General features: G+C 40.3%; 1 pseudogene; it reads left to right on the top strand.

Annotated features, from left to right (window-relative positions):
* Window positions 1-7873, top strand: part of LOC143439931 (glyceraldehyde-3-phosphate dehydrogenase pseudogene) — a 25523-nt pseudogene extending 17650 nt beyond the window's left edge.
* Window positions 7874-27893: the final 20020 nt, after the last annotated feature.

Here is a 27893-nt window from a genome sequence, read left to right as displayed (position 1 = left end):
ACAGTTCAGAACAGACCACTCAGGACCCACGGTTCCAAGGGAGAGGAGGTTTATTCAGGAGATGGTCAAAGGGGGAGAAAGAAGGTTGAAAGATAAGAGAGAAGAAAGTTTAGAGGCAGGGCCATGACCACGTGGAGATGAGAGGAAGGGGGGGGAGGGGGCAGAGAGGCAAGAGGGTAAGAGAGAGCGTAAGAGAGTAAAGAGATAAGAGTAAAGAGAGTGAGGAGGGGGCAATCCAACCCTTTATAGGGATCAGGCCTACCTGGCTGTTGCCAGGTAATGTGGAGGTGGAGTTAGACAGAATACTAACGTGGCCATATTGGGTAAACCCCTTTTCCTTGAACTTTAATAACACATCTTCATTTAATTAGATTATTAATGATAAACCTAGTTTCCTGGGGGCTATCAGGGCCCCAGGCTCTAATTGTTAATATTTCCGGAACCATCTGACTTACAGGACAGTGACTTAGACTAACTATCTGTTAAACTGTGCCTTACACACTTCAAATTTCTGTTTTTCTGTTCTTTAATACTTTTGGTTTCAGAACGGTTTAATCTGTGTACTCAGAAGCCATCAGGTGAGCATCCTGACAAGAGATGCAGTAATGAAGCGCACATATGATGGTTGCAGTACAGTGGAACACACAAAAGTCAGCAAATTCTCAATGTTCTTGTCCATCAAAGGGTCAGGTCTTGGCTTGGTGGGGGACAGCCTTGTTTGGGGGGGGGGGAGAAAAGAGAGAAACAGCCTGTTAATTAAGTTGGGAAGTCAATCTTGTGATTACATCTGATAGCGAACACAAAACTTTCTTTTTGTTATTTATTTTTCCTATCAATGGATATTGGTGGAGGATCTAGCTGTCGGTGATCGAACTTGTATGTAGATAGAACATAACTTTCTGACATTTGCTGGATTCGCTTTGCCAAAATGATTATCTTTTCAATTTTGTCAGAAACTGTGCTGTAGATTACATGATTGTATGGTAGACTCTTCTAATCCGGTCCACTATGGTCTCTCTCTCCTAAATACTTGATTTACTAGAGAGGGAGACAGGAGAGAGAGGTAGAGAGAGGAGAGAGAGAAACCGGAGAGAGAGAGAGGGAGAGAAGAGAGAGAGAGAGAGAAAGAAAAACAGACCAAACAGACAAAACAGGACACCTACATGTTTTCATATAGGACTCACAAGTGAGTAGCCCCAGTAGCAGGGTTCATATGGTAATTTTATGTTAAATATCTAGGAAAACAGTTCAATTCCAGGGTACATTGTTTTATCTTATAACACTGGATATATGTGTCTCAACATAGTGCATTCTTCCCAAACTGTAAGAAATATCTGAAGCCTTGAGAATAGAGCATCCAGACCACGCGGGTTTCTAAGTGGTGGATTGGTAAACAGGTTTCTCATTGTAAATTTCAAAGCTGGGGAGAGGAGAGTAAGATAAGTAGAGGCGGCCATGACCACGTGGAGAGAGAGGGAAGCTTGGGGGGAGGAGGGGACAGAGAGGCAAGACGTAAGAGAGGGTAAGAGGATTAAGAGAGTAAGAGAGCAAGAGAGTAAGAGAGAGAGGGGGGCAAAGCAGCCCCTTTTATTAGGGATCAGGCTCGGCTGTTGCCAGGTAGCTGTGGGGAGGGAGCATTACCGGCTGTTGCCAGGTAGCTTGGGGAGGAGCATACCTGGCTGTTGCCAGGTAGCTGTGGGGAGGAGCATACCTGGCTGTTGCCAGGTAACTGGGGAGGTGGAGTTTAGACGGAATACTAACACCAACACTTGTTATTGGGGCAATGAAGAATGATGAAAATATCTCTTACATCCTAAGAGATTGGAACTTTTACTGGACCTTACACGCAGGGTTAATAACATACCTGGAGGTTGCCTAGGACTGAAGACTGCTACCCTACAGTGTAGTTAGCTTGTTTAACTTGCTTTTAGGAGAACCATGTAACAAACAACCTTCCTTGCCTTGTCTTTCTCACAGAATCAGCTTTTCCAACCTAAGCTAGTGCATATCTCTGGTATCGTTACATATTCTTCCGTGCCCTTGACCCAGAGGAAAGCATATGTGTTTGAGTAGCTGTTTGTTGAAAGAGTAAAAATAGAAGTTGAAAGTAATCTTCAACTACAAATGAATATCCACTCTAGATTTTGTACGAACATTTGGATATTGCTTGATGAACAATGATGTTTGTGGCATCGTTTGTTATCTGGGTCCGTTCAGGTCAGTTGGAGGCAGTGACTTAAGCCCTTGTAAAACTCGCTTAAACATTTCTGTAAAGTTTCCCTCATCCTTTGCCCATGTGATGCTTTCTGTGCTGTTCAATAAATACAGCACAAAGATCTTTGTTACGGATGGCTGCACTCAGACACAGGGATAGATGCACAAGACAGCCTTCAGGCAGGGGGACTCAGATTCTTACAACAGGAGAATGAGGAACAGAAGACATAGGGTAAGTGAAGTAGCAAGTTCAACTGTAAACTTGAGCTTGGTTAAATGACACCAAGGAGAAGCGTTTTGATTTCTTTCCTTAATGCAACACATTATTGGTGATTCAGAGTTTATTATTAATGCATTCAAATCAACTGCATTCTGGTGCCCCATGTGAGGAATCTTTAATGCATTTAATTCACATAGGTTTTCTGAACATCTTTTACTTTGAATATTTCATTGATTATTGAATCATTATAAAGCATTTTTACTTCATTCTTATGTTAGCGCAAATCATATCACCCTTATGTCTTTATAGCAACTTGGAAATCAGGAAGTTAATACTCTTCAATATCATTCTCTCCTCTTCTTATCAATTTGTCCCTCCCCCTTTCCTTCTTTCCTTCCTTGTTTCCTTTCTTTTTTGTTTCTTTGACTTTTCTTATTGCCTTGAATATGTATATTTATATAATATACATATATACATATGTATATATATGCAAATAAATAACCTACAGTTTTAACAAGCATTCGAAGAACCTATAGATTGACATGGGAATTATTTTCACCTTAACAGCATTAGGTCTTCTGATTCATGCATGTGAGAGGCCTCTTCACTTTATCAGTTAATTTGCTTTAGTTTTACAGTCTTAAGAATATAAATTTCATGGGTTTTAAATATTTATTCAAAATATTACTTAGGCAATGTTTCTTAATATTTGGTTGCTATATTGTATGTTATAGCTAGTGGGTTTAATTATATTTCATCCCCTAAAATCTTACTTTTGCATGCTTAGTATTTTCATAGTCATTCCTACTTAAATAACTTTAACACAAAATGATATCACAAATCTAAATATAAAAGCTATAACACTCCTAGAAGATACCTTAACAGGAGCCACAAACAACCTTGGTTTTGGCAATGACTCACATACAGAATTAATAGGAAACAATGTTGAGGTGGGTTTCATTAACATCAAAATATTCTACTCAATGGAAAGCACTGTAGAGAGAAAGAAATGGCAGATACAGAACTCAGAAAAACCGATGTCTGTTATCCAGAGCATTCAAAGACCACTTAAAACTCAACAAGAGGAAATCAAGAACTCAGTTTCTTAAAATGGGCCAAAGCACAATAGGGATGAAGATATACTGAATAAATAGATAAGCATAAGGAAAGAGGACCACAAGGTAAGCCGCAAGGAAGGCGTAGACAGAAGCCATTAAGATACCACCACACACCCACAGAAACAGCCCAGATTCACCACAGCAAACAATATGGAGGATGTGGGGCCACAATGACCCCATTTGGTGGCGTCTTATAAAACAAAATAGGTTTTGTTATATATGTGAGACATTTCACTACTTGGTAAAAACACAAATGAGTTGAAAAATGCATGTTGGCAACCCATACAGGATAGGTAAGAATTTTATTTCCAATTGACAGGACACAACAGCAACCAAGATGTTCTTTGATAAGCAAATGATGGACCACAGGCCATCTGCACAATGCCATAGTGTTCAGCATTGGGAAGAAATGAGCTGGTTAACAATGACAGCCATAGCAGAAACTTTATACACACTACTAAAAAAGAAACACTATGAGGAGGGGATGCAGTGTTTTATTCTAACCATACAACATTCTGGAAGCAGCAAAAAGACCAGTGGCTGTCCGAGGCTGTGGAGGACAGAAATGAATAGGAGGAGTATGGGAAATCCTTAGAGCAGTGGAAGTACTTCTCGTGACATTTAATAGTGGGTGGCTGTGTGCGGGCTATTTGTCCAAATGTACAGAATGGATACAGCCAAGCATGCACCCTGTTGTAAACGGTGGGCTTTGGTGATACTTTTGGATCTGCATCCGTTCATCAGTTGTAAAGAATGTTCCACTCTGATGGTGGTCAGAGCATTGATTACAGGGGAAGTGATGTATACTGTGGCAGGGGCAGAAAGAAAAGGTTTGGTTTTTTTGTATGTTTGTTTTAATTTTGCTTTGGACCAGTAACGACCCTTAAAAAGAGTCTACAACAGTAACAATCAGAATGCACCCAGACTGATCCTGTTCATTGGCCTCCATTTCCTCTCTCAGGACTTCAATTACAGGACTTGTGTAAGGCTTAGTTTGAAGGTGTTCCAAGAAGACATAAATCTGCATCTGCCAGGAACTTGGGAAAACTGTTAAACCCAATAGCCAGCTAGAACTAAGGTCTTGGGCATGTGTTTGCTGCTTCATTTTGCTTATTGCTACATAGGGAGTGTGGGTTTCAAATTTCCCTCAATTTCTTAGTAGGACACTTGGCAAGGACAATTGGGTTTCTTCTTGCCACTCTGTTTTAATCTGACTTGCTCCCATAGGCTTATGCATTTGCATATACCTTTCCTTGCTGATTGAGTTGTCTGGGGAGATCATGGAACCTTCAGGGAATAGTGCCCAGCTGGTGGAAACAGGTTATCTGGGTCCAGCTTTTGAGGTTTATACCCAGCCACTGGCTCTGACCTTGTGGTCTGCTTCCTGATTTGTGGGAAGCCATGGCAAGGCCTTACTCTTGGCAAACACTCACCCTTGGCTCTCCTATCTACTATTCTTCTTTCTGCTTATCTTCCATAATTCACTTGTCAGTTCTCAGAACTTCAAATAAGGCCTCATAGCAACCCACCTTAGTTACCCTTCCTCCTGATCTCTAGATTTAGACAACATCCTGCTAGATAGATGTTTTTAGAACCCCTGGTAACAGAAAGCTTTTGTAAGAATAACTTAGACCCCACAGCTGCAGCTAGCTTCCTCCACCTGCAAAGCCCTCTTTCCTTTCCTACCCCTCCCCATATCCTGTTTTTAGAGTATATAACCTGTGTGAACAATAAAAATTTTGCCAGCTTGATCAGACTTCTTGACGTGCTGTGCCATTTTATTTTCTCTCGCATCTCAGTCCTCTCCACAGGGTCTAAGGGTCCCACTTGATTGTCCAGCTGGCCTGGACACTGATTCACCATGAGGAGAATTCCTTTCTCCTTGCTCCATCACTGTGCACTGCTGAGCTGTCATGCTATGCTTCTCCCACCAGGATTCATCGAGACCTTCCAAACATTGAGCCACAATGTTTTCTCCCTTACGATTTTCTATCACACAGAGTGACTACACAAGTCTAACTACTGCACCCTATTTCAAAGGTCATGGTATTTTCTTAATTTCAGTTTATGTGAGGGTAAACTTTATAAATGTCCACTCTGGTTACATTATATGTGGTATTTAGATCACAGCTCAATGGATTCCAGAAACTGGCAAAATCATTGACAACTCCTTTACATTCCTATGATGCTTTCTTCTGCAGTTTTTTTTAAAATAATTTTGTCCTTATCATTCCAACCATATATTGTAATAAACTTCCTATTTTTTAAAGTAATTCTTTCTTTTAAACATTTATATAGTAGTGTTACCTGATATGAATCAAATGAATATCAACTTTACCACAGCCCAATGAAACTAGAAAGCTCTGGATTTGATACAGCATGATCTTTGGTGAGTCTTTTGTTCATTCCCTCCCTTCCAAACTTCAGCGTTGATAAATGAGGGGAGACTAGATGATCCCTGCCAATGTTTCAGCTACACATGTGTTAGGAGCCGCGTGAGCGTGATAACATTCACCATTACAAGATGGTGCGGGCATCCTGTGCTCCCACAAGGAAACAACTAACTGCGCAGGTGCAAAAGGCAAAAAGCGCACCAAAGTCACTGCCCATCCCAGGGCGTATTATGAGTAATGAGTGAACAGCCAATCAGAAGTGAACACGCCACTCTAGGGTACATATAGCAGTGCCTTTTCCGGGCTTGGGGTCTTTCCGCTTCTGCTGATACAAGAATAAAGCCTCGCTGTGGTAACCACCCGAACACCACCTCACGTGTCTCTTTTGAGAGCGAAGGGGACACGGAGGGTCTCGGAACACACATGTTCATGATACATAAGTTCAGTGATTCCTAACTCTTCAGGATCCTCAGTTGGTATTGATCATTTTCAAGATGTTATTTTAACATTTTCCTGTCTCATGTTGTCACTCCGTAGAGGTCTGCAGACATCTCTAAACCTTCTAAATACAAGGATGAAATGATTCTACTCCAAAACATAGTTTTTTCTGACCTCCATAGTTTGTTTATTTTCCCTGAGAAAGTAAGAGTTTTGACACCTGGGTGGGGTATGCACATGATGGGTGACTATTTAAATTCTATTTTAGGCTCTCTGCTCTTCCCTGCTCCAGAGACAGCCGCATCTTCTTGTGCAGTGCCAGCTTCATCCCATAGACAAAGTGATAAAGGTCAGTGTGAATGGATTTGGCTGTACTGGGTGCCTGGTTACCAGGGCTGCCTTCTGCTCTGGATCTGGCAAGTGGAGATTCTTGCCATCAATGAGCCAAAGATTGACCACAACTACATGGTCTACACGTTCCAGTATAACTCCACCCAGTATAACCCGTTCCAGTATAATTTGTTGGCAAATTCAACAGCACAGTCAAGGCTGAGAATGGGAAGCTTATCATCAACAGGAAACCCATCACCATCTTCCAGAAGCGAGATCACACTAACATCAAATTGGGTGATGCTGGTGCTGAGTATGTTCTGGATTCTACTGGCTTCTTCACCACCATGGAGAAGACTGGGGCCCACTTGAAGAGTGGGGCCAAAACGGTCATCATCTCCACCCCTTCTGCAGATGCCCCCATGTTTGTGATAGGTGTGAACCACAAGAAATAGGACAATTCACTCAAGATTGTCAGCAATGCCTCCTGCACTACAAACTGCTTAGCCCCCCTGGCTAAGGTTGTCCATGAGAACTTTGGCATCATGGAAGTGCTCATGATCATGGTCCATGCCATCACTGCCACTCAGAAGATTATGGATGACCCCTCTGGAAAGCTGTGGTGTGATGGCTGTGGGACTGCCCAGAACATCATCTCTGTAGCCACTGGTGCTGACAAAGCTGTGGGCAAGGTCATCCCAGAGCTGAACATGAAGCAAACTGGCATGGCCTTCCATGTTCCTATCCCCAATGTATCCGTTGTGGATCTGACATGTCTCCTGGAGAAACTTGCCAAGTATGATGACATCAAGAAGGTAGTAAAGCAGGCCCACTGAAGGGCATCCTGGGCTACACTGAGGACCAGGTTGTCTCCTGTGACTTCAACAGCAGCTGCCACTCTTCCACCTTTGATGCTGGGGCTGGCATTGCTCTCAATGACAACTTTGTAAAGCTCATTTCCTGGTATGACAGTGAATACGGCTACAGCAACAGGGTCATGGACCTCATGGCCTACATGGAGTAAGAAATCCTGGACCACTCACACCAGCAAGGACACTGAGAGCAAGAGAGAGGCCCTTAGTTGCTGAGGAGTCCTGTCCCAACTCAGCCCCCAAAACTGAGGATCTCCCTCACATTTTCAATCTCAGACCCCCATAATAACAGGAGGGGCCTAGGAAGTCTTCCCTAGACTCTTAAATACCATCAGTAAATGTTCGGTGCACCCTCTAAAAAAATTTCTATTTTTTAAATACTTTAAAAGGGACAATACCTATGTAAATGAGATACGGTATATAACTATACCTATGTATGCAACTATTGCTGTGAAAGTGAGAATTTCGTAGGGTTTGTGGTTGTTGTTCTCCTTATTCAGATTCTAATAGAGCCCAGAGGTAAAATAACAGTTTGGGATTTGAAAATATTTTATACTTTTGTTTATTTGTCTTAAGCCATCATTTGGATTTCTTTAAAAGAATTGTTTTGTTGATCATAGACCACAAAACACTACCTGAAACCCTTGTGTGTGTGTGTGTGTGTGTGTGTGTGTATCAGCAGATTCAACATTTTTAAAGGCCTTCAAAAATTAAACCATAAACCAGTAGCAAGCATCTGAAGGGGAACACTTTACTAAAGGAAATGCTGTTTATTGCTGAGAAGCTTGAAGTGAGAATAACTATAACACAAGTGCCTTGAAGTAATAGGACACACGGAGATGAGAATGCAGGAAATACATTATTCAGTTCCTTGCTACTAATGTGATTTAAATTGTTTTTCATTCCATTATCCTGGGCTACTGGGCACTTAAGTTGAGGCAGATTTATGAACATTTCCTAATTAACAAGCGTTCCTCCACTCTGACAAAGGAAGTAGCTCAACTGGGGGTGAGGTCTTTTTGTTCTCTGTCCTCAGTGCCTTTCTCCTTGGCACCTTCCATCCCAGTCCCACCAGTCTTTGGCTCCATTAACTTTAAAAAACAAATTAGACTCTACCATTTTTAACTGTTCTCACTTTGCTAAAATCAAAAAAGGCACTTAATTAGCTTGCCTCTAGGATATATTACTGCACTAACAGGATCTTTATAAACAATATAAAATGATGGCTAAGACTGTCTGACTTAAAAAAAAATCTTTAAATGAGTTGTGGTCAATAACTAAAGGACATTTTGGAAAAGTCTATGAATTCAACCAAAAGACTCTCCTGAATAAAAAAAACTTAAAAGACTTATTTTGTTTTGCCAGAAAAAATCCTAAGTATTTTAAGAAAAATAAAAGTTTGGTTTTTTATTCCAAGGTTATGCTAAAACTTCAGCAGAACCCATTCATGCATGTGTGTGTGTGTGTGTGTGTGTGTGTGTGTGTGTGTGTGTGTCTATGGAAGGAAAAAGGAAAGAGATAGCATTTCAGGTCCTGAGGAGCCCTTTCTGGCAGGGCTCTGTATAGATGTCTACAGATAATTTAAGATGTATTAGAACAGTAAAAAGAAGATTATTGCCCACAGGTTAAGTGTATAGTATAGCCAGAAGATACATATGTGAATAAGAAGTTTCTTCTTCATGTTAACACATAAATATTCATTTCAAAATCTAGGTTTTTTTTGTTTGAACAAAGAAAATGGCCTCACAGGCCATCCATATTGTTTATAAGAGATTCTCTTGTCTTCCTAACAGATATACAAACAAACATATGTGAATGGATAATATACTTAAATGACATATAAACATTTACAAACATTACGCTATATCTATAAATTATTATGAATTAAGATGCCTTGTGGTGCTCTAAGCCTGAGGACAAAATATTTAAGAAAACAATTCTTTAAATAGTTCAAGTATTACATTTCTACCATTTTCTAGATTGTCCAGCTTAAAACTCATAATTAAAATCTAATCAGGTTATAAAAAAACAGATTAGAATACAAATGAGTAATTTACCCTTGAGTATAATAGATTTATGTGACTCTGCTTTGAAACATTGGAAATAAACCCAGTTCTTCTTTGACATATATTCTAAGACTTCATTTCTATTACAAATGGTTTCACAACACAATATTAAACTTAATTTAATTTTCATGACTATCTTCTAGAACAGTTTGTCCACTGAAATATTAAAGAAGTAAGCTGTTTTCTTGTGTATATGACTTAACCACCACAGTAGGATCTGCTCGTTTATTTTTTATAAGATATTAATTTTCTTGTACTTTTAAAAATTCACAAGATGTTTATTCATGAAATATGTCTCTATCATATAAGAACTGTCTTCATTTTCAAAATTCTGCTTGTGCCTGAATTTATAATTGGCGTCAAATATTTCTTTGAGTATTGACCTTTGCTGGGGTAGCTGAAAATCAATCAAATACCTTTTTTAATAGAAAACATAAATTCTGAAATATTTTTGCAAGACTGTTATAAAGAAACAGTGTGGTGGATGGCTATGTTACCAGGAGAGTTCAACAACTGAACACCAAGAAGGTCCCCTTTAATTTTGAACTTCTTGTACCTTTTGTTACAAGACCATCCCTTTGAGTACAGGCAAAGTTTTTCAACCCAGTAGAAATCCGTGCGCTATGGCTTCACGAACACACCAACAGCACTCGGAAAGCTCATTTATTTCTGTTGATACTTCCTCTGCTTCTTCGATGTCGCCACGCTTGCTTAACGTTGACTTTTTAAGAATTCACCGATGGGACTGGCAAGTTGGCTCAGCAGGTAACAGAGCTTGCCACCAAGTCTTAATCCCTGAGTTCCACCAGGACCCACATAGTGGAAGGAAAGAACAGATTCCTGCAAGCCGTCCTCTGACTTTCACATGTGTATTTCTGACACCTACACCCTCCCCAACAAATAAATATATAAATATAATGTTAAAAGATATAGTTACAATTTATTTATTTTGACAATGGTCATTGGCTTTTCTTTCTGTAGCTCACCCATTTCTCTTTGCTCAAAAGCATTATGAGAGCATTCCCGTTTCCGGCCTTCGCTGTCCTTTCCTGTATACCTGAGCCCTCGGAATGCTTTGCAAACTCTGTTCATTTCAAGTGGACTAATAATTTTTGATCAAGAACCAATTAGCGCATTAACTCAACACAGCCGAAACAACATTGGATTTAGAGCCATGGAAAAGAGGCTGCTCCTTTGGCACATTATGAGAACATGGCCACAGCTGATTGGCAGCTCTTCTGAGCTGTGGTTTTCATGTCTTGAAAGGGAGAGGAAAAAAAATGCTTCTTTCAAAGCTTCGAGTGAACGAGGCTTACAAAAGATAAAGTTCTGTAAAGCGCTTTGTACTTCGAAATACTCATACTCTTATTATTTTAAGACTTAATGTTTCTTTGCCTTTCTTTCCTCCCGCTGTCTCAGAGGGCTTCCACATCTATAATTGAATCTGCTATTTTGTCTTTGTTAATATTCTAAGTTTATGCTGAAGCTTTAATATAACCATCCTCGGGAGCCCACACAGCAGGGCCTCATTCTTTGCCAGTTTATCTAGAGGGTCCAGGCGAAGTTCTAGGCAGAAGGGTGTGAAATGTGCCATGCTGAACTAGGAATGAAGAAATGACAGAGAGAGAAATTAGAAAAAACGAGACAGAGTTAGTGAGAGCGACACCACTTCTCATGGTGTCACACAGTTCTCTGAGGCTGCTGTAATCATTCTGTTGTAAATCTGTAGACGTGAGAGGCACTAAGTGTTCAAAAGAAATGTCAAAATAAGTCTGTAGAATGAACCAAGAGGACCACATAGCTCAAATAAAGCCCTTTGAAAGTCCTAGTAAGTAGTGTTTTTTAAAAATTATATTGTATGTGGATTTCAAAAACAATTGGGTATTGTTGCTGTCTATGCACTTAACAGAATCTTTCCTTTTCCAAATGGTTGGCAAAATTGTGTGAACATGGTATGCCTAGAAATACCTTGTAAAGTTCTCTGCCAAATATGTCACTACTATTCATTAAAAACAAACAAACAAACAAATAGACAAAGTGAACCAACAAAGCAAAAAGCACTGATAAGTCTGGTGTGAACAAACCTAAACTCCTGGCACTTGGGCAGCTGAGGCAAGATTAGGAATTGAAAGCCACCTTGTTCTCTATAGCAAGACTATCTCTCAAACTGACAAAACAACCTGAAATAAATCCACTATTGCTTGTTATACCTTCAGTTGCTCCCAAACTATCCATGAAACCCTTTTACCATGTCTCAGTGTCCCAGGCTACAGTTATAGCACGCAAAATAGCCATTTTCACACCCTAGACTGCCCAAATCTCTACTCACGTTCTTCCATTAACTGTTAAGTTCAGTAATAATAAGTTCTAGGGAAAAAAGTTGATGTTGAGAAACAAGTAGAATTTATATATTTCTATTTGTTTGACAATGTAATTAGGACGACAAGGGGAAAAAAATTAAAGAAAAGGTTTGAAGGCATAAAACTCCACTGATAGTTGAGGGAAGAACATTCCAGACAAAGGGGCAGCAAGTACAATGGCTCTGAGGAGTGTTTGCATGCCTCTGGTGGATGAACATCTTCAGGGAGATGCTCCATGAGTCCTTCAGCGGAGTGAGGAAGCTGGAACGCTGCTGGGATAGTGGACACAATGATATCTAGTCAGATCCAAAAGTCCACACTGGTTTCTACAAAGGTGAGGGGAAAGCCAGAGGATACTGAACAGAGATGAGATGGGCTGACACACCGCAGCAACAGAATCACCCCTGTTGGGGGACACGGATCAATACGGAAGTAACAAGACCAGTTAGTTTGGTCACTGGATGGCGCATCCACCCTGCATTGTGGCTCTAGAAAGCCTGAGGGGCAGTGTTGGGGGTGCTGGTCTCATGACCCACTCAAGGAGACTGGCAGAGATGACGTGGTGGGCATGAGTATGCAGCTTAGAATTGCCTGTGGGTCTAAGGTGGAAGGGGAAGGAGGAATATGCAGGGACCGAACCATTTCAAAGATACAGGAAGCCAGGCCGCTGCTGGCTCCCGCAGCAGGTGGAAAAGACTTCAGCTTTCCTCACTCATTTTCATCCATATACTGGATGGAGAGCCTGACCCTGAGCAATCACGCCAGGGAAATCCATAGACTTTTAAAGACTTGCTTAGTCGTAGGTAGCAATAGCACCCACGTAAAAGTTCTGGGAAACCCATGTAAAAAAGATGTTACCTTCTTGAACTATTAGGTGAGTTTAGCAGGGTCACAAGCCAGCAAGTCAATTTGTTATTATTATTGTTTTACTTATTCACTCTATATCCCACTCACTGCCCCCCATAATTCCCACCCAAAATCCTTCCCCATCAACCCCCCTTCTCCCTGAGTGGGGACGGGGGTTCCTAGTTATCCCCCCACCCTGGCACATCAAGTCTCTGTGAGGCTAGGCACATCCTCTCTCACTGAAGTCCGACAAGGCAGCTCAGCTAGAGCAAATCCCAGGTCCAGGAAACAGCTTTTCGCCCCCATTCCAGTTGTTCATGACCCACATGAAGGTTACGTATGTTACATATGTGCAGAGAGGCCTAGGTCCAGACCTGTATGTTCTTAGCAAGTCAAATTTAAAAATGATTCTTTTCTTTAAACTATCAAAAATTATTATGAAGTAGAGTCAAAGCACAATAACAACACTAACAGGAAACACTTAGAAATAAATTTATAAGACATCTTTAAGGCGTGTGCATCAAAAATATAAACATGTTGATGATGAAAATTCAAGAAAATCCAAATAAATGCACATATGTATCTTAATAAGAACACGTATTCTGGTTTTGTAGATATCTGTATGCATACAAAAATAAATTAATTAAACAAGATGGACAAAAAGTTAGCGTTTTACCAAAAGGATTCAAACACAGGAAAATACAGGCAATATCATTACTCACTAGGGAAATACAGTTACAATTTTTTGTGAGTTATTAGTACCCATCTAGCTTTAATTAAACACATTCAGCTAAAAGTAAAGGGACTGTGACAAATACTATGGAGGATTATAGCTGTGTGAGACAGCTTTGCATTGCTGTGACCAATTACCAGGGAAACAAGCTAAGGAAACAGGGTTTATTCTGGGCCCTAGTTACAGAGCTTTTAGTCTGTGGGTAGTTACTTGGCTATGTTTATGAGGCCAAACATCAGGGAGGGGAACACAAGGCTGAATAAACTGGCTCTCTGCAAGCCATACACAGGCAGAGAGTAGGAGGGAAAGAGTCCTGGGATATGACTCAACCTTCACAGGCATGCCCCCCTGTAGTGGTTTAAATGAGATTGTTCTCATAAGGTCCTGTATTTGAATGCTTAGTCCCCATTTGGTGGTGCTGTATCAGGAAGTGTAGAAGAAATAGCCTTGTTGGAGGAAGTATTTCAGAAGAGGTGGAATTTGACAGTTTAAAGAGTCTCTCCATTTCAAGGACTTTCTCTCTGCTTTATGCTTGCAACTCAATATAATGAGATGTCAGCTTTCTGCTTTAGCTGCCATGCCTGTCCCTGCTGCCAACTGCTTCCACCACCGTGGACTCTATCCCTTTAGAACTGTGAGCTCAAATAGACTCATTCTTATATAGGTTGCCTTGGTCATGATGTTTTATCGCAGGGACAGAAAGTAATCAAAAGTCACCGTTAGCTTCAGCTGCACTACAAGAATCACTTGGGTAGGGGGAGCCACAGTAAAGAATTTTCTAGTTCAGACTGTCTATAAGACATTCCCTTAATTCATAATTGATATATGAAGACCCACTCCTCTGTGTCCAGTTGCATCTTTGGATACATGGGTCTAGGGTATATACAAAAAAGGTAGCTAAGCAAGTCAGAGGGACTAAGCTAGTGGGCAGCATTTCGTCATGGTTTGATTCAGGTTCCTGCTCTAGGTTTTTATCTCAACGTCATGCCTTGGCTTCCTTTGGTGATGGACTATAACCTGTAAACTAAAATAAAAATCCCCCCTTTTTTCTCCACATTGCTTTGTAGTTTTTTTCCTCCAAGTTGCTTTCTCCAAGTGGTTTTGGAAGTACTGTTTATTATAGCAATCAAGAGCGAACCTGAAAGTGCCCCACCCCCACCTTGACCTACTTCTTCCAAGTAGGTTCTTTCTCCTAATTGTCCGTGCACCTATGAATTTATCAAGGCATTGGTCCATTGTTGAAGGTAAAACCTTTTTGATATACTCACCTCTCAACAGTATTACCAGATGGGGACCGAGCCTGTCATACATGGGCTCACAGGACATAGTTCATTAAATACAGAGAATTGAACTCTCCTACGCAGTAGCCAAATGCCAATCATTAGATCCTCTTAAAATCATTTTGGGGGTTATTATAGAGGTCCTATACATACCATTCCACTCCTAGAAGTTACCTAAAAAACCCTAAAACAGTATAAAACTACAGAGACTTACATCCAGATGTTCGTTAAGGCTAAGAATAAAAAAAGACCCATATTTCCATTAGCTCTTGACAAATCTTGGTAAAAGTCTTATAGTGAAATACTCTCATCCAATTCATAGATAATTATTGCAAATCCCTACAACATAAATGAATTGTCAATGGATTTTACTCTAGGTAGAAAGGCACAATAGGCTTCATATTTTAGGATAGATAGATAGATAGATAGATAGATACATACATACATACATACATACATACATAGATATATAGATGAATAGAAAGGTATACAAATAATAGGTAGGTAGATAGATAGACAGATAGATAAATAAATGATAGATAGATAGATAGATAGATAGATAGATAGATAGATAGATAGAGATAGATAGATAGAGATTATAGGTCATCTGATCACCACCTACACATTTTAAGACAGTCTCAGGTTAGACCAGTTTGGCCATCACCCCACAATGAGTCTGGCTTCGGGCTTCAGATCCCTCTGCTTCTACCTCCCAAGTGCTGGCTTTGAAGACATACACCTCACTCAACATCAACGTCCCTTTTGATTAGACTAATTCCACCCCAAAAACAGGAAGCAAAGAAGGATAAAGAAGAGTAAAGAAAGTGGTTGACTCCAGCTGGGTATAAATATAGTGGTGATAACTCCAGATGGACCAGCAAAGCCCCTGACAGATGAAAGAACAGTAGATAGTAATGGCCAAAGCTAGCTGAGTCGGCTCCAGCCATGCACACAGTATTGTTACCTTTCCCCTAGTGAACTTTTCGACGTCAGGGGGACTCAAGTCCCTGAGCACAGTCTTTCTTCTTATACACGTCTGTGTAACACACTGACTTTTGAGTAAATTGAGTGCTTCCAGAAGCACACGCCTTCCCTGGAATGTCCATGCGAGGGAAGAAACAAAAAAAGAAAATGCAGAGAGAAGAAATATTAAGCCCCTTGGGGTGCTGCAATCAAGGCCAACCCTGCTCAGCTCACAGCTTCTATCTAAAGAATCCAAGAATCTAAAGTTCTTGTTTCTTTATTCAAATTAAAGTTTGCGTGGACACACACACATGCACATGCACACACAAAGAGAGAGACAGAGACAAAGGGAGAGGGAGAAAGAGGGAGAGAGAGGATCCTGTACCAGGCAGATGCACATGAACACAAATAAATAAATACATTTTCAAATAATAACACAAAATGACGAGAGTAGCACCACTTCACTGGCTCCTCTGGAAGAGCAGGCAGTGCTTTTAACTGTGGGGCCATTTCTGCAGTCCCTCTGCTTGCTCTACCACAGTGCCCCAGTGTGAGCGATCCTCAGAGAACATGAGAACCGAATCTGCTGCTGAGGATGACACAGGAGAAAACTTGAGACAATAACCAGGGGAAACGTTCCTGGAAAAGATCATGCGAGAAAACGTGAACACTGAGCGTCTGTTTATGGTTGTTTATGGCAGCAGGTACAGATATGGTCATTGTAAACAAGAAATTAAAACTCACTAATTAGCCAAAGTGAACACTGTTAACATTTTTATTACCTTCTCTCTAGGGGAGTTTGATCATTAGGGAAAAAAATTATCAAAAAAAAAAAAAAAATAACAACATGGATATTTTTTCCTACAATTCCAGTATGCATACTTTTCAATGAAATACTGGTCCTGTTGTTATTTTATGCTATTTTTAAAAAATGTATGTATTTATTTGTATGTATATGTGTGTGTGTGTCTGTGTGTGTTTGTGTGTTTGTGTGTGTGTGTGTGTGTGTGTGTGTGTGTGAAGGTAACTTTGTGAGGGCAGTTGCCTTGTTCCACCTTTGTATGTCTTCTGGGGATGGGACTATGGTTACCAGGCTTTCCTGGCAAATCACCTTTACCTACTGAGCCATCTTACTATTCCTCACAGTTATTTTAAAACTTTAAACATGAAAAATCAACATTTTGAGCCAAATTTTCTTCCCAGTTTTAGTGTTGGTTTCAAGATATCCTACAGTTTGAAGCATGGTGTTGAGGCTGAATGAGAAGCTTCTCTATAGGCTCATATATTTGAATGCTTAGTCACCAGGGAGAGGCACTATTTGAAAGAATAACTAAGATTAAGAAGTGTAGCCTTATTGAAGAATGTGTGTCATTCGGGGTGGGCTTTAAGATTTCAAAAGTCTATGCCAAGTCTAGAATCTTTTTGCCAGGAGATCACTACCTCTGAGCTGCCTTTCTAACACCATTCCAGCCAGTGTGTCACCCATACTCCTTAGCATGGTAATAGTGGATCAAACCTCTGAAGTATAAGGAAGAATCCAATAAAATGCTTTCTCTTATAAGAGTTGCCTTGATCATGATGTTTGTTTTTTTTTTTTTTTTCACATCAATAGGACATTGACTAAGACATGGCACATCACAGAAACTGTCCTTGTTATGTTTTTCTGCTTGTTTTGTTTTGCTTATTTTTTTTTGTTTGTTTGTTTAGCTTTGTAATCTTGACACAGGATAGATTCCTTTAAGAAGAGGGCCCTCAACTGAGAAGATGCCTTAGTCAGATTTCCTGTAAGAGAGTCTCTAGAGCATGTTCTTGATAAATAGTTGATATGGTAGGGCCCAGCCCACTAGGGTGGTGCTGACCCTAGAAAAGTGATTTTAGTTAGTATATATGCATATGCAAGTTTGCAAGCAAAGGGAAGCAAGCCCATAAACAGTCCTCCTCCATGGTTTTTGCCCAGTTCCTGCATCTAGGTTTCTGCTGTGCTTAAATTCCTGTTGGCTTTCCTCAATGATAGACTCTCACTGGGAAACGTAGAGCTGAATAACAGAAAAACCAAGAGCTACCACTGTACCCAGAAAACAGACTTCATGGAAATCACATTCATTCCCTTAAGACATTTCTCTTTCAAGGACTTGAAGAACCTGTCATGTTCAAAGAGAGGGTCACAAAGCTTTGCATGTAAGAAGTCTTAATGTTTGCCAGCCATGCTTCTAAAGACAGAGTGTCCTCTACTTATGTCTCTGGTCCTCATTTTTAAAAAAAAATCTTGACTGGTTTATCTCAAATTATTTTATGAATACCACTCAAAAGCAAAGAGGAAAACAAATCCTGTCTTCCACCTTGTTTTTCCTAGTCTCTCTCAGCCATCACAGTCTTACTACACTCCATTTGGGGGTTAGTAACCCCACACCAAACTCAATTATAAAATGAAAGAAGCCAGCATTCTCATATGGCAGAGTGGCTATTGTGTGTGGCTTTGCTCCCACAGCCTAAGCACCAGGAAGGGCCAGGCTGTGCTAACAGCACCCATCCAGCTTCCTTTGAATCCATAGATAAAAGACACAGACACACAGTTGTTTAATTTCAACTTGCCTTTTGACAGGATTGCTTGGCACTACTCTCTCCTACCTTGAAAAGTGTGGTGCCCTTATCAATATTCTTAGCTTCATATCTCTCCACTTGCCCTAAACTTTAGTTGCTCAGTTACAACTAGTCCCTGCTCAAGACCCCCAACCACCCACTTGTAGGACAACCTTTGTGGCCACTCTGTTCAAGATCTCACATGGCTGGTCACCTTTTCTACATCAGAAGCATGATAAACTCTGTCTCTTCTCCCTTGAATCTGTCTGTTTGCCTCCAGGGGCCCGGAAGTCCCACTTATCCCTTCTGCCCAGCAACTGGACTCCTGACTAACAGATCAAGAACCAGTTGGGAAACAGGATCTTTGCATCAGAACCACCCTACAGGCAATCACCCTTAATTTTTGGAAGGAAATTCTCATGTATAAATGGTCATGAAAGACCCTGATTCTTACTGTGGTCCCCAATAAATTTTATTCTATCTTATCCCAAGAAAGATGGCTTTGGATTATCAAACATCAGACATATTTCATTGTATTTACATAAAGACTCTTATGTACAGTATGTAATATAACTGTATATTTACTTAAAGGGGAAAGGTGTTATGGATTCTATGAATCACGAACTGAGCATATCCATATGTTTCTAGAACAGAGAGCCTGAAACATTTACTATTTGACTCTTTTCAGAAAATCACCTACTTTAAATCTATAGCTTTATATTAAATTTATTTGTATTTAATAGTTATACATGTGTACAGAGTATTTCCTGGTATTTAAATACATCTATAAGATACAAACACCCAAGATTCATTATATCATAATGTATTAAAAGTTTTTATTTATAGAAAAATAATAAATATTTGAGGTAATAGACAGACCTATAATTTTGCTCTAACCATCCATCTTATATATACACATAAAAATAACACACTGTATCTTATACAAATATTTTATGATGTATCAATTAAACATTTTAAATTGATTATAAACATGGTAGTATAGGCACTGGAATTAATTTTTTTTTTAAAAAAATGTATCCATGACTTTTAAAGTGACCAAGTTATACCCGTTGCTAAAACATTTGAGAGTAGTGATATCATGAGGGTTAGTGCATGGGTCTGTGGGGCTGTAGCCCACGCGTGGGCGTGGGTTCTGTTGGGCTGAGTTGGTGGGTCCTGCACGTCTGCCACCCCAAGGGGCTAGAAGCATGAGGGAAGAGGGCATATGGGCTGGATCAACCCGCAGCCGAAGGGGGAGAGGGGGAGAAGATGAGCTCTGGTGGTGCCCCTCGGGGTAGATGAGACTCTTGGTCAGGGCGACTCACTTGGTTGGGTCAGTGGCTGGCTTGGCTAGCTTGCTTGAGTTGGCAGGCCTCCATGGCTGGAACATAGGGAGTTCCTCAGCGGGAGATTACACTGTGGCTCTGTAGTTAAAGACCTTCTCCATGGTCCCCCTCAGTAGGCTCCAATGATGGGAGGTAGTCCATGGTCTTAAAACTTTTATTGTCATGGCAGAAAGTGGATGAAGCTGTACCCACTGTTCTCAGGGAGAGCCTGAGGTTAAATACCTTTTACAAGTAGGAGGAGGGTCTAGGAAGAAATGCTTTATTGGCTACACCCTCTGGCCTTTAGGTATCTCATGAATATGGAGGTGTCTTGAGGCTCTGCGGTCTGTAATCACTCCCTCTGTCTGTGCTTTGTGACCAAAGGTCACAAACCTCTCTTTGGGAGGGTAGTAGTGGTGCTGTCCTACGTGCCTGAAAGGCGCAGATCGATAAAGGTCTTTGGCCTCATGTCAGGAGCCTGGAGTTTGGGTGCATGGCAAAATGCATGCCGTCCCTTTCTGGGAAACCTGTAAAGTCTCCAGTTTGCTTGGTCTCCAGCCATCTCTAGCCAGTGCTTGACCAGAAACCATGCTGTCCTTTCACGGTCCTACATGGGCCAAAAAGTAAATGAGCAGAAAATGGCATATGATCAATAATGTGACTTTTTAAAATTATTATTAAGGCTCCATTACTTACTTCTACAACTGATTTACTCTCTGTGTATGTGTATGTATGTAGGGAGAAAGCACCATCCACAAATACATGTTATCTTTATCAATAATGTTAAGTGGTCTTGGCTTAGCAAGTAAAAGCTATACAAGTCTATTTTATGTCACAAGATGCTTAATAACAATATTCATTGAAATTTGTGAAGCTATGTGTTTTAATCCAACTATCTAATTTCATTCTTCCAACAAGCATGTGAATTATCCTATTACAGGCATCAACTCACTTTAGAGGAAAGCCCCTGGTTTGGAGAGTTTAATAACTTGCCCTGGACCATACAACTACAGAGATTCAGAGTCATCAAGCCAGAGAGTGTCACTAAGAAATCCAATACTCACAGCATTTTGAACATCTCCCAAAGCCTCCAGTTCTACTATATGGTAGGTACACGGTTAGGCTGAGGGATGCATACTGATATACTGTGAGGAAGGTTGATACTAGAGAGGTCTTCTCCAAGAGCTGAGTTTGTGATGACAAACAGGATTTCACGATCATAGTGAGATGAGACATTGCAACCTGTCCAAGTAATTTTCAGCTGCAGATATAGATCGTTGATCTGAAGCCTTGGCTTGCTCTGGTTTCTTAACAACTCTTCAAGATGAAGGGTAAATTGGAAGCATAACAACTTCTCTCTCTCCGCTCATCTGTCTTAAGCACAGACTAGAGATGACTAGAGATGCCAAGATAACCCATCAATTCTGAAAAACAGGAGCCAAGCTCCCAATTCATTGTTTTGTGTGCTCTGAGCACACCGCTAACTGCTGCATAGTGTTCCATACGATATGATACCCCTGACATGATTTTAATTGTCGATTCTTTCAAGTCTGAATGATGAGTGCCTTCCGAGGTCCTATCATTGCAAGTGACATGATAGGGAACATCTTTATACCCTTTTGGATGACTATTGAAATGATACATATGCTGCGGTAGAATTGTTGAACCCGTTAGCAAATCTTGATGTCATATCCATCACTAGTGATGCATTCAGTCTTCTCTCTACCAACATACATACGTATATACTTAACACCAATATATAATACATGGACTATACTTGGAATATCATTATCCTTGTTAAAGTAATTTTACAACGTTTTCTTCACAATCATTAATATATCTAGGTTAAAGCCACAAGTCAGAACATTCATCACTACATCCAGACTGTAGACCAAACTACTTAGCGTGCATTGGTTAGGTACCCATCACCCATTGCTCCTTATTCATTCACCATCAGCTCATTATTACTTGTGTTGTTGTTGTTGTTATTGTTATGGTGGTGGTTTAATACAGGGTATCCCTATGTAGTCCTGGCTAGCCAAGAACTCACAGCCTCAAAGATGCATAGCAAGAGAAACCAGTATCCAGAACCACAAGGCAGTATGTCAGAATGAAACCAAGCAGAGATTGCAAGGTCTGGCACTTTTCTTCAGTGTAGCCTATTGATGTATGTTCTTACTGCAAATATATAATATTTTTCTTTTAATTATTGAAAACATCCTGTGCTTCCTGTTTAACTTCATTGTATCAAAATACTCACAGAAGGAGAAAAAAAATACTTAGAATACAAAAGTTTTAAGAAAAGTAGAATTTATCTGAATCAAATTACGTTACAATATTTTGTTTATAGATTACTCTATACTGATGAAGAATTTTTAAAAATCCTGTGTGGGGAGTGTGGATGCCCAGAGGACAGGGGAGTCAGAACCTCCAGAATTGGAGGTAACAGATGGTTGTTATTCGCAATGTGGGTGCAAGAAATTAAACCTTGGTTCCCCCCCCCAAAAAAAAACCATCAGTGGTGGCTGCTGACCACTGAGCCATCGCTCCAGTCCTTCCCACTTCTTCCCTGGGCTTGCTTTTATTAGCTAAAAACTTTGGCTCGCCATAAGTTTCTCTGAATAGAGGAGTGTTGTGTGTTTTCTATTTAGAAGCTGCACATATTTTAAAGAGAGGCAGAGAATTTCCACTACACACTCACATTTACATCATTTGTTTCAGAGTCTGCCTCCCCTACCTCACAATTCCATGAGGACCCACAAGATGTATGAACATACATACATTCAGGGTTACCCAATCCATCACCGAGCTCTTATTTATCATCTAGTGTCCTCCTTGTTGGATTTCCATTTTAATATACACTCTGAGGTTGTTTTTATTTTGTCAAATATAATAATAATAACCCCTGTCTCCATTAATCTAGTGGTGCTTTGGTTTTCCGCACTGATGTCAAATTTCTCCGTTTCAGGAAGATCTCCCCTTTGTAAGTTTTATATCTTATAAATCTCTCATGGTGATTCTCACACCTTCCTTTTACCAATCAAAAGCACAATTGCTTGGATTTTTATGGTCTGGAGAGAGAGAGAGCGAGAGAGAGAGCAAGAGAGCAAGAGAGAGAGAGAGAGAGAGAGAGAGAGAGAGAGAGAGAGAGAGAGAGAGAGAGAGAGGAAATTGCCTTAGAGTCATTTTCTATTATTTCCAGGAATAGAATTAAATTAATGCAATAAAATTTAAGAAAGTCTCCTTTGCAAATTTAGCCTCTGTGCTCCTTTTTTCTTTTATTTCTTTTTTACTTGAAAGTTATATCTCTGTGCCCAGTCAGTGACTTGTAAAATGTCTGCTGATCTTAGACTTTGGGAAAGACTTCTAAGACCTGTAATTTTTGCTCCTGCAGGTTTTGTAGGATGGGAGGGTTAGCTTTAAGGTAATTTTTGACTAGATTCTCTGGAATCCCATCAGGTGTATTTAACCTGTTCTTGTTTCTCTGATGTCAGGGTTGGCACTTCTTCTGATATATTGTAACCAGTGTACACAATGCCAAGTGGCAAGTTGCCTTCCGGACTACCAAGGTTACCAGCATGGCTCACTATGTGATTTATCTAAATTAGTCCTCTCAAGAGTTATCACCATATGTCCTACTTAGGTTTTTTTTTTTTTTCTTTCTTTCTTTCTTTCTTTCTTTCTTTTTTTTTTTTTTTCTGTCATAAAACACCATAACCAAAAGCAACTTGGAGAGAAAGGAGTTTACTTCAGTTTGCAGGTTACAGTTCCTCATGAAGGGCAGTGAGGTCAGGAACTCAAGACAGGAACGTGGAAACAGGAAGTTAAGCAGAAGTGGTGGAGGAATTCTACTTACCAGCTTACTCTCCTTGACTTGCTCAGCCTGCACTCTTATGCAACTCAGGACTGCCATGCAGGGGAAAGAAACCTGTAGAATTTGTGATGCACTCGTGCTAAAGGGGAATCTATTAAACTAGCCTGTGACTGTTTTTACACATAAGAGGCTGAGAACCAAGTAGACCAGTGATTCTTAATGCTGTAACCCTCAGTTCCTCATGTTGTGGTGACCCCGAACCAAAAAATCATTTTATTGCTATTTATCACAGTAGCTTTTGCTACTGTGATGAAGCATGATGTAATGGAAATATCTCATATGCAGGGTATCTGTCATGTGACCTCCATGGGGGTCTCCACCCACAGGTTGAGAACCACTACAGTAAATGCTCAGTACCCAAGTCTGGCTACATTAGCAATCTTAACTTAGTGTTGTCAGATCTGCAGGATTCTTGGAAAGCCTCTGGTCTTCAGTTCATTTGGAAACTCAAAGAAGCTTGGTTCTGATACCAGCTAAGGAACACAGAAGCAGCTGTATTTTTAGCAGGTGTGGCAGCGACTGTAAGAGTGTAGATGCAAACAGTATGGCTGAACATGCTAACAGGGTGAATGAACTCAGCACCGAGATGTGCATGCAAGCAGGCAAGAAGTGAAACCTCTTTCCTTGGACTCCCTCTTATCTGGCTGCTACCTGAAGGTGTACCATCCAGATTTAGGGTGGGTCTTCCCAAGTCAAGTATCTTGATTAAAAAAAAAAAAAATCCATTACATGCATGGCCAGCAGCTTATCTCTTAGTTGGGTGCATAGGCAATGAAACTGACAACTAAGGTTAACTATGACAGGATGTTACAACCCATTCACTGAAGTACTTACACTGACTATTCGAGAGTCACCCTTGGGTCCTTTCTTCTCTTTCTCCTTCCAGCAAGTACTACAAACACAGCATAGATTCCATGGGTTTCTTGTTATCTTTACAACTGTCATACCCATGTTTAAGTGTTCCTCTTCCTTCTGGGTCTATGAACTCATTCCTAACTGGTCTTACTGCTTCAACTGCTTCAACTCCTGACCACTGGGGACATTTCTGACATTTCTACTGCTAAATGTTGGATCAGCTCTGATTGCCATTATGGCTTGACCTCTAGGAGCTCCAACAACATGTATGCAACAAGTCCTAGTACCTTCGGGGACTTGGTCCTACCTCGCTGTCTATTCCATCATTCTCCCCCCACCCTTCCCCCAGCTCACCAGCTTTCCAAGTACATCAAGTTTGGTGCTAGTCGCTCTGCATTCTTCCTTCAGCTGTTTGTGATACATTTTATTCCTTTACTTTGTTTGCTTCATATTTTTTAAAAACATCATTTGCAATGATGCATTTATATGCAACACAAGGAGATTCATTTTCTCTTGGATACCCTGCTCAAAGTACTAACTTAAATAAGATCAGGCATTCGGTGAATTGTCAGCGACAAGACAAGAGAGTTAGTCAGTGGCATAAGGTACTTTTCATATTTTAATTCTGCTCCCACCTCACTGGTATAATAGGCACTAATCTGTTCTTTGGTATAGAGACCTCATATGGTCTGCATGAACTGACAGAACATAGATGGGGGCTGGGCTTAAATACAGACACTTTCTCTCTTACACTTTGGAGACTGGCAAGTCCAAGCTCAAGACACCAGTGCATTTGGTTCCTGATAAGGGTGCATCTTCTTCCTACTGTGCTCCTTCTGGCTGCCTTCTTGCTGGGTTCCTTACATGGCTGAGTGGTAAAGTAGGGAAATGATGGGTAGGTGGGAATGAGATGGATATTAGCTAGACAGACCGACAGATTCTAATTTGCTTCTCCTAATGAACCTATTGTACTTCCTCCATGACCTCATCTAAACCTAAGTCCAGAAGGCTCTATCTATCTTCCTCCATATAGAGTTTTAGGGTTAAAAGCCCAACCAGAAATGAGACATTTGTATTAACTCCCCTCCTCACAACCCACATCCAAGCCTCAAGCAACTCTCAGAAGAAGGGGTGAAAAAAATGTAAGAGCCACAGAATGGAAGAGTGCTGTAAAAGTGCTCTCTTCTGTCTTGTACCCATACAAAAGGAGAGGACAATGTAAGAATCTAAGTTTGATAGTTGGAAAGGAGGAGAGACCTAGTCAATACATTGTTCAGAGTGGGCTGGAGCATGAAGGCAGGGGTCCTAGACTGCTAACATATTGGTCATATTGGTCTATCAGGAACAGTGGCCGAGGCAGGCTTGTTAGGGGGTTTCTAGGACATGCTCTGACCTTAACAGTTCTGGTAATAACAACAGGGTAGATTAGCCACCCATTCGTACACACTAGTTTAAAGAGATAAGAAATAGTGAAATGCAGCAAGAGGTGATTTAATCCATGTGGCCATTGTGGGTAAACAGATAAAGAGGTCTCTATCAGAAGTCCCTCTGTGACTGACAGGGCTTTAGGTTTAAGTAGAGAAAAGGCTGGGGCAAAGAGGTAAAGAGAGGTCTGCATAATTAGGCAGTCCTGCTTCAAGCAGGGTCTGTTGATGACAGTCCTACAGAATTTGTTATCATTGTTATTGTTTGAGGGGAACAATCTGGTTCTTAAGCTCTGATCACTATTGTTCCAGGGCCCTCAGTTAAGAGTAGTCTGTCCTGTAGGCTGGCCTCCTAGTTGTAAGTAGTTTTTATTTTTATCATAAAGATGTTTATTTATTGGTCCTATTCTTCAAACCCAAGGTGGCTCAAGAAGAAGGGTTAAGGAATCAAATGTAGAGCCAGAGAAGAAAAACTTGGTGTCAGTGACACGAGCTCCCCATGCTCTTCTCTCCATAGAAGAAGGAATCAAAATGTTCTGGCAAATGCACAAGGTTCCATTGCCTTGAGAAAGCAAAGACTGGCCCCTTCCAGTCCTCAGGAACTGAATATGTTTCTGGAAATAGATGCCCCGGAGTCAGAAGTTAGGTTTCCTAACCTTTGCTTGGAAATAAATTTTCACCTGCAAGCAACTGTTCTGTGCTGCAGGTCGAATGATTTTGTTGTTGCCGTTGAATATTTAACTGATTTTTCATTGCCTCAAAGAGCTTTTTATCAATATCATTTTACTTGGTGGAAGTTACACCAAGTTAGCACTTTTAATTGCTAAGTTAACTTTGGCTTAGACTGAAAAGGAAAGAAGAAGAGAAAAGAAGAAGAAGAAGAAGAAGAAGAAGAGAAGAAGAAGAAGAAGAAAGAAGAAGAAGAAGAAGAAGAAGAAGAAGAAAGGTATTCTCAAATGTTGCCTGTGCTACTTAGCAGAACCCTGCACCCCCCTTATTTTTACCTTGAGAACATTCTGGGTTCATCTTTGGGGTATATTTCAAATATAGACTATTTGGAGATAGATAAGAGGACAAGGAATGTTCTTTCATGGGTTTCACTTTTATTCTCTATCACAAGTATACTTCCTTTGTTCTCCATCTTGGTGACCTCTAAACCAAAGACTTCCGGAAACATTCTTTGCCCTCTTTGTTCGCTTGCTTTAAGAAAAAGGGCCCTGTTATAATAGCAAGCCATAATCTAATGGCATCCACCGCTGGTACTCCCCACTGCTCCTTGTCGCTTGCTTTTTTCAAATATGTTGTCACACATAAATATAACATCTACAGCCCAGCCCTTTACAGAAACCCCCACCCAGCCTGTCCCCAATTAGGTGCCAACCCCATGCCTCATTCCCAGCCACTAAAGAACAGATTGCCTGTTACATCACTCAAGCCCATTATCCCCTTTCTCCCTGTGGCATAAGGCCCTTTTAGATGCTTTCTGCTGATGGTTTAAAGCAGAGGCAAGACATATTTAGCATTTAAGATTAATATTATATACGCTTGACTTTTACAAGGCTAGATACCCAGGGGACTGACGTTTAATAGATGTTAATGGAATTTAATTTTTATACACATTAGGTATGAACATTTATCTTCTAAGTAAAATAGTATGAACCTATGTAACTCCAGGAAGATTTCAAAACAAATTTTTTTTTTTCATCTGGCAACCTTGAATCTAGTTACTGAGCAGAAAAACTGCTTTTTGGTATTTAGACTTTAAACCTGAATGTAATTATCATTAATTACACTGAGAATGTCCATGTGTAACTTTGCAGTTTTCCATAGTTATTATCATTGCAAAATAGTTCTGAAAATGTTATTTAAATAGAAACTTTCTTTCACAATCTATTTTACCAGTGACTTTCCATTTAAAGAGAATTACTACTGCAAATAAAAACACCAAGTAAAACCAATGAATCAAACAAAAAGAGTCCAAATCTCTCTCTTTTTTTGAGTT

Source organism: Arvicanthis niloticus, chromosome 28 (assembly GCF_011762505.2).
Source record: "Arvicanthis niloticus isolate mArvNil1 chromosome 28, mArvNil1.pat.X, whole genome shotgun sequence".
NCBI classification, from domain to species: Eukaryota; Metazoa; Chordata; class Mammalia; order Rodentia; family Muridae; genus Arvicanthis; species Arvicanthis niloticus.
This window is presented reverse-complemented; position numbering and strand designations above follow the sequence as displayed.